This window comes from Panthera uncia, chromosome D2, assembly GCF_023721935.1.
Source record: "Panthera uncia isolate 11264 chromosome D2, Puncia_PCG_1.0, whole genome shotgun sequence".
NCBI classification, from domain to species: Eukaryota; Metazoa; Chordata; class Mammalia; order Carnivora; family Felidae; genus Panthera; species Panthera uncia.
Window position 1 is genome coordinate 68,584,265 of NC_064818.1, and position 7,973 is coordinate 68,592,237.

The following is a 7,973-nucleotide window of genomic DNA, read 5'->3' on the forward strand; positions in this document are numbered from 1 at the left end:
AGGCAGTCTAATAGGGGTAGCAGGTTAGGTCTAGGATGTTTTCGTATTCGGTCCCCGGGACTTCACTTAATGGGACCAGTGATTCAAAAGCCAGAGGACCCGGCTTTGAATTAGGGTCTGACCAGTCCCTGTCTGACTCCCTCAGAAAGGTTCAGTCCTGACCTGGCCTGCAGGAGGGATTTAAGAAGCTGTAGCCCTGAAGTCTAAGCTTCACCTCATGCCAACTGCTAATTTCCTAAGTCGGTATCCACGCTTTGTTCTACTGAGCCCAAGGGGTAGCCTCTCATGGCATCATCTACCGGGTTCCGCGGTTTGTTCTCCGCACACTCATTCGCTCACTCTCCCCCGCAACCTTACGACAGATGTCCCTACTGCTGGGTTCTGGATTCCCTGTGCCTATAAGCTGCCCTCCTCTTGGGACACAGGACAATCTTAACTAGACTTCTTCAGGGCTGAAGGCTCACCTGGCTGGTGGTTCTGATCCTACATGTCTATACATTCAGCTGGTGCCCCAGAAGAATGGGGGGCCTGGAGACTAAACAGCTCTCTGGCTTCCCTTCCGGTCTCTACTACGTCTGACCCATCCCTCCTTCAGCTCTTGGGTCCTGCTCCAGATCAAGCCTATATTGTTTTATGAAAGTCAAGGGGGGCAGGCTAAATACACATGACTTAAAGAAGTGCTGTGCACACATAAATATACAAGCACATGTATTATTTCTCTGGTCGTTGGCATGAAGGCATACAGGACAGGGTGCCAAGAATTTGGCCACTAGAACATAAAGCTGTTGGGTCTCATCAGGTAAGTCTGATTATTTATTGTCTCTAAAGTCATCTGGTTTTGAACAGGGGCTGAAACATTCTCACTGAATGAAGATGAAAACTTTGAGGATCTGAACATGGTGATGGGTCCATCCTTGTCCCGGGCTACCATGGACGTCCCTGATATGTGGAAACTCACTAGCCATCGGAGAGAGATCAAAACAAGACTTTGAATATTGAGCACCTATTCTGAAAGCATGTGTGTATATGTTCCTTATAAAAATACCAAATCGGGTGACATAACGAATAGTCTGTTTCTACTTAAGTTTTGTTTATCAGCAATCCGGGTCCATGATTTCTTCCCCTTGACAACTGCCAAAAACATGCACCTTCTTTATACAGTTCTCAAAAATGAATCCAGCCTGGGCCGTTGTCCTACGCTCAAGACTTGGCTTTTTCCCGGAGCCCTGAGAAAGGTCACGCAGGAAGTGGAGTAGGAATAAGCTGGCGACCCCTGGGTGGAAAACAGTGCAGCCTTAGCTGACAGAGCAGCAGAGGAGGCCCCCAGAGGCCCAAGAAGATGAAGGCTCCCAGTTGATTTGGTGATGGGGTGGTAAACACAAAGTCAGGAGTATGGTAGTCACGGAGGCTGACCGCGCGGAGTGCGTTACGGAACAACTAGCGACAGGTCCCCTTTGCCCTCTCGTTCTGTTCTGACCCCAATAATTCAGAGATGTAAGATTTGTACAGTCAGTTCTGAAGTTATTTCACATGGTAATTCCTTACAAGTATGTATTTGGCTCGCAGACCTTTGGAATGATGTTGTAAACTGTCTTCAGTTGGATTCACCAGGAGTAGAGTTCGAAGAAGATTCACGTGTGAGTGATTTACAACGGAGACGCTCCCATGAGAAACCAGCAAGGGGGCGGGGGTGGGGGGAAGGCAGCAGCTACAGCAGCCCCAGGGCCATCCACCAGAGAAGGTCTCAGGTGGGAGCCTTTGGAAGCAAAGCACTCAGAAACTGGGGGGTGGGCGCACAGATCCAGTGAGCAGGCTCCGGCTGGGTCTGGGGGCAGCACTCACAGTGTTGCTACACCTAGGCCAGCTCACTTGGTCCCTAAACAACTCAGGGAGGCAGGAGGGATTATATCCCCCCTTTACAGACTGGGGGAGCTGAGATAAAGAGAAAGTGCACCCGAGGTCACACATGAAATCACCTGGCTGAGTGACTCAGGGTGGCTCCATCGGTGCAGCATCAGATTCTTGATTTCGGCTCAGCTCATGGTGCCACGGTCACGGAATGGAGTCCCACGTTGGGCTTTGCACGGACAGAGTGGATCCTGCCTGGAATTCTCTCTCTCTCTCCCTCTCTCTCTCTCTGCCCCTCCCCGGCTCGTGCACGTGCACGCGCTCTCTCTCGCAAAATAAATAAATGAACATTAAAAAAAAAAAAAACTCACCTGGTTGTGCCTGGTCTTCCAGACTCTTCTTCCGCTCTACCACAGAAAGGGATTCTTCCTACTGTCCGTGACAGTTTCCCACCTGGCCTTGGCGATGTGTGATGTGCGTCCAGGGGGAAGCAAGGTAATTAGCAAGTCAGAGCAGCTGCGTTCCAAAGCCAGCTGGAAATCACTTTTGGATTTGTTGCTGTTGTCAATTATCCAGCTTCTTAGCCCCCTAAATCAGAACAGATAATTAGGATTTGGGAACAGTTGTGTGCTTAATAATCTTAACAGCTCTAGGAAGCAGACTTCAGAATAGGGCTGTTTTGGATAGACATTTTGATAGACATTCTCCCAATGTGCCTTTGCGTTGCCCCAGCCTGAATCTGGGCCGCTCCTGTCTGGGGCAGGGCCCTCCCTTCTGCTCATTCTCCACCCACGTCCTCCTGGCAGTCAAGACCCCCTGCTTTAAGCCTCTGGGCAAGTCTTGCCGGAGACCCTCCTTGCCCCCAGAGGGACTCCCCACTGTGGACGTTGGCTGTGCAGCCTTTTGGTGATGTCTCGTCCTGCCTACCTTTCTAATGGGTTTGCTTCTTTCTGCCCAAAGCAAAGATCTGCTTCTTGGGACCGGGTTCACATCCAGCGCCACATCTGAGTATCGTCTACGAAGTCCAGCACGATGCTTTGAAAATAGCAGATGCTGGCACAGGCAGTCACTCGATTTCGGAGACCGAAAAATGGAAGCGCTAGGAGAAGCCCACCCAGATAAAGCGCAAGCCCCGGGCAACGTTTAGCTGGGAAACGCTTCCTGTCGATTTTCCTGGTTGAAACCAGGATGGATCTGAGATCTCTGTTGGAGACCACCCCTTTTAGGGCTGGCAAAGAAAGGGACAGGCTCTGGAGTCAACCTGACAGCCTGCGTTATTAAGCGTGTGACCTCAGGCAAACCTACTTCCCTTTTCTCTGCCTCTCTTTGCCACTCTGTAAAGAGAGGTAAATGATAGCTCCTGTCTCATAGGGTTGTGGGGATTAAATGAGTCTCAGGTGTATAAAGAACTTGGAAGGGTGCAGATTAAGCCTGCCAAATCTATTATTATCATTACTATTGTTCTAGTTTATCCGAAGCGTAAAGAATTTGCCTAACATTCCCTATCTGGGAAGACTGTGCTCACATATCACCTTCTCGGTGAAGCCTCCCCCAACCGCCCTGTTTAAATGGCAACCCTCTCCCTTCTCTGTTCTCCTTAACCCCCTTCCCTGCTCATCCCCTTCTAACCTACTACGTCATTTGCCTATTAGCTCTTCCCTTCACTAGGGGGAAGGCAAGGGCAGGAGTTTGTGCCTATTTTATTCCCTGCTGGACCCCTGGGGTCTAGAACAGTGCCTGACAGGACACACGGTAGCGGCATGAGAAATATCTACCGAATGATGACGCGACCAGCCTGGGATGGGGTGCTGCCCTGGCCACTGTGAGCCCCACCACAGAGAGCCTGGGTGATGAGCTGGGGTGTGGCTCCCAGGCTCCCTCCCCACACCCCCACGACTCCCAGCACGCGCAAATACACAGTGACATTTCAGCAGCAAACCCCAGAGAAGTTTCTACATCCACGTGCAGGTGCTGCAGGGATTAGAAGGAAGAATGGTGGGGCTGCTAGGCAGAGACTTTCAACTCCCGGTGTGGCTAGCTGTGAGACTTGGATAAGGCCCTCTGCCTCTTTGGACCCCCCCCCCCCCCCCCGTCTGGGGCATGTGGTCGCCAGGCTCCTACCCCCCGCCCTTCCCCACCCCAGACTCCTGGGTCATGTGGCTTCAAGCCTTCCTCACTTGCGGATTCCAAGATGCCAAGGTCTTGCGCAGCTTGCCTGGTCTTCCCTGATTCAAATCAACAAAAGTGGCTGCGGGCGCAGCCGCTGTGAATAGAGCCCTGGCCCAGGGGAGAGGAAGGGGCTGCACCTGCCTCTGGGGGGGCCGCGGGCCTGCCCTCCTGTGATCCCGGGCAACGGGACTCAGACGCTCGCTGGATCCCCGAAGCTGGGAGCTGCTTGGGTGGGGCACGCGTCTGCACCGGGCAGTTTTTTTTTTTTCTTATTGCCAAGAATTTCCGCTTCCAATGGCATTCATCTTTCCCAGGAACACCCCTCAGCTAAAAGCAAAAAGAGAAAGGAAACAAAAGAAACCCTCCCGGAACAAGGAGACTTTCTTTCTCTGACTGCGAGTCCCTGATAAGGAGAAAGTCTCTGCCAATTGTGGCATCCTGTTCTGGGCCTGCCCTGCCAGCTCCTCTCCCTGGCAAGGACCTCGGGGCTCCTCTGGGTGTTATTAATGGAGGTGGGGGGGTGGGGGCTGGATGGCTTACAAGGTCAGCGGTAGACAATCTTTTGAGAATTGGGGACATGAATTCAAGCTGTCGGCCAAGTGTGCAAAATTGCCCAGCTGAGGCTCATTAACTTTCCCTCGCTCCTATATACACTTCTTTTTTCTTTTTTCCTTGTTTTCCTTATTTTATTTTATTTTTAAGTAAGCTCTACGCCCAATGTGGGACTTGAACTCATGACCCTGAGATCAAGAACCTCATGCTCTACCGACTGAGCCAGCGGGGCACCCCATCTCTCATACACGTTTCTGAATAATACCTTAGATGCATTCCTGCTAGATGTTTAAAAAATAGAAATGACTGTATCATCTTTCCTAGTCCCAGATACCTCTTCCACTTTCGTAACAAAACCCACAGGCACGGACCCAACAGAGACTGAATTGTGTTGTAGAGCGCTCTGCAGTCCAGTGTAGAGAACTGAGCGTTCAAAATGTGGCTAGTCCCGGGGCACCTGGGTGGCTCAGTCGGTTGAGCGTCTGACTTCGGCTTGGGTCATGATCTCACAGTCCGTGAATTCGAGCCCCGCGTGGGGCTCTGTGCTGATGGCTCAGAGCCTGGAGCCTCCTTCGGATTCTGTGTCTCCCTCTCTCTCTGGCCCTCCCCTGCTCATGCTCTGTCTCTCTCTGTCTCAAAAATAAATAAAAACATTAAGGAAAAAAAATTAAAAAACAAACAAACAAAATGTGGCTAGTCCCAACCGGGATGGGCTGTGAGTGTAAATGCATACCAGACTGCAAAGATTTAATAGGACCAAAAAAATATAAAATAGCTCAATGGTAATTTTTATACTGATTACACGTTAAAAACGATTATATTTGGGATATATTGGGTTAAATAAACATATTAATAACATTAGTCTTTTACTCCTTAAAATATGCCTACCGGATAATTTAAAATTACATATATGGCTCCTGTTATGCTCTGTTGGATTGTACTGATATAGAACTCAGTTTTCCTAGAATTCTTTCTAAGTCTCTAAATTCCAGAAAGGAAGACAACACTTTGCCTTGCCCACTGTCCTTGGATGTTTGATCCATTTTTTCCCAGATTACAAGATAAGCAAGAATAATGCTTTACTTCTCACTGGTTATACAATTCCAAAAGCCCTGAGAAGGGAGGTGAGCACAGGGCTTTCTTCAGTCAAAAGCTCCAAAAGGCATTAAGTTCTCATTTCTTTTTTTTTTTAATTTTTAAGTTTATTTATTTATTTTGACAGAGACAGAGACAGTGCGAGTTGGGGAAGGGCAGAGAGAGGGGGAGAGAGAGAATCTCAAGCAGGTTCCCAGCTGCCAGCACAGAGCCCATTGTGGGGCTTAGACTCACCAAACTGTGAGATCATGACCTGAGCTGAAACCAAGAGTCGGACGCTTAACTGGCTGAGCCACCCAAGCATCCCTAGTTCTCATTTCTCTCTGCAGGCAAGCCACGGTGGTTTCTGCAGTGGGCAATCTTCATTTCCAACCACAAGTCTTACTTAGAAATATCATTATTTTAGACTCTTCTTTGTAAAACCACTTTTCTCCTCATTGACCAATCAGTGGAAGGTGTTGGAAAAGCCATTGATCAGCAGCTGAAATTTTTAAGAATAAGTTACAGCCTTATTGCTATCTGCTGCCCTAAGTTGACTCTCAGAAGAGAAGTTTCTATGACTGGTACCCAGGAGACATGAATGCCAATACCACTCTTTGACTAGTCGTTACATGATCTTAACAAATCCACTTCCCTGGGCTGCAGTTTTGTCATCCATAAAGTTGGCAGGTGGCTTCTAAAATTCCTCCTACTTTTTGTACTAGATTTAAAATCCTAGACTTAAAAAAAAAATTCAATTTTTTTGTATTGCTTCTTGATTATGACAAGCTTAACGATTTGTGTCACAGATTAAAATGCAACACCACAAATACACTTCTTGTAGTCAACTCTTCAACATTGTGCAGGAGTTTTCTGACTACCTTCTAAAGATTTTTCTTCTTTGAAGTTCAGGATTATCAAATCTAAGCAGGAGAAGGACCCGTAGCATGTACCTGATTATTTTATAGGAAAAACCATATCCAGCACGTGCAATTACCCCAGAAGAGCAGTTTGATTATGTCCACCAAGAACTTCAAAGTTCATCTACCATGATCCTAGAGTTCCCTTCTTGGAATCTATCACAAGGAAACTACCAGGAATTTGAATAGATTTATGTGGAGAGTTAATGAGCCAGGCTCCTTAATACAGCATAATAGCAATAATAATAATAATAATAACAATAGGGAAAAGTCAGATGTCAGGTGAATGGTAAAATAAATAAATTAAGGAAGTCTACAATAGAATGTTATTACAGCATTAAAAATGGTTTTAAAGAGCTATTTCACAATCTAGGAAAGTATTCCCAACACATATTTTCAAAGTCAGGTTATAAGGAAATTCCTCAAAATCATAACAGTGATGCTTCCCACATAGTAATTTTGGGAGTGATTTCTATTTTTACAGTCATGCTTTTCTCTATATTTTCCAAATTCTTTAACAATTCTAATTCCTTGAATAATCAGAAAAATGATGACCTTTACCTCGAAACTCATCACGCTTTTCCAAGCCCCACAGTGCCCCAGGCTGCATTTGCTTCCATGGCAGATTCGTAGCTGAACTGGAGAATCGGGGGCTCTAATTGTTTTAGAACAGTGCGTAGTAGGGCTCAAAGATTTGGTTAATGACTGACGAATCGGAGGGAAATAATACATTACAAAGAGTCAAAATAATTTTTAAACTTCAGGTTTAATTTTCAAATGAACGACACGGAAAAAAATCGTTATGGGTTGAGAGCAAAAATGATTGCAATGAACCTGAGTTCAAAGGACAGTCTTTACGGAGGTCATCTCCATCTGTGCGTTCAGGCCACCATCACAAAGCACCACAGACTGGGGCGCTTCAGCAAGAGAAGTTTATTTCTTACAGTGCCAGAGGCCGGAAATCCAAGGTCAAGGTGTCTGCAGGTGTGGTTTCTCCTGTGGCCTCTCTCCTTGGCTTGCACATGGCTGCAATCTCACTGTGTCCTTGTATGGCCTTTCCTGTGTGTGCTCCCAGCCCGGGTGCCTCTTTATTTGTTTAAATTTCCTCTTCTGATAAGGACACCAGTCAGACTGGATTGGGGCCCACCCTAACAACCTCACCTTAACTCAGTCACCTCTTTAAAAGCCCTATCTCCAAATATAGTCACATTCAGAGGTCCTGGCGATCAGGAATTAAAATTCAACATGTGAAAATTAGGGGCACACACTTCAGCCCATAACAACATCCATCTCAAGTGGTTCCGTTGACTTTAAGTCTTCTAAGTAATCCCAGTTGATTCCTGGCTTCTCAGAGGCTGACAGGCCAGGAAGCTGGCAGGGTGCTTATTCATCAATGGCTATAAACTATTG

At 47.2% G+C, this 7,973-nt stretch overlaps 1 long non-coding RNA gene across 1 annotated transcript in view; it reads right to left on the reverse strand.

Annotated features, from left to right (window-relative positions):
- The window catches only part of LOC125932991 (uncharacterized), a 48,017-nt gene extending 42,762 nt beyond the window's left edge, over positions 1-5,255 (reverse strand). The window contains exons 1-3 of the long non-coding RNA XR_007460824.1: positions 4,026-5,255; positions 2,776-2,883; positions 2,220-2,436 (exon numbers count right to left, since the gene is read on the reverse strand). This is a non-coding gene — a long non-coding RNA (uncharacterized LOC125932991). The remainder of the gene's footprint in view (positions 1-2,219; positions 2,437-2,775; positions 2,884-4,025) is intronic.
- Between the last annotated feature and the right edge of the window lie 2,718 nt (positions 5,256-7,973).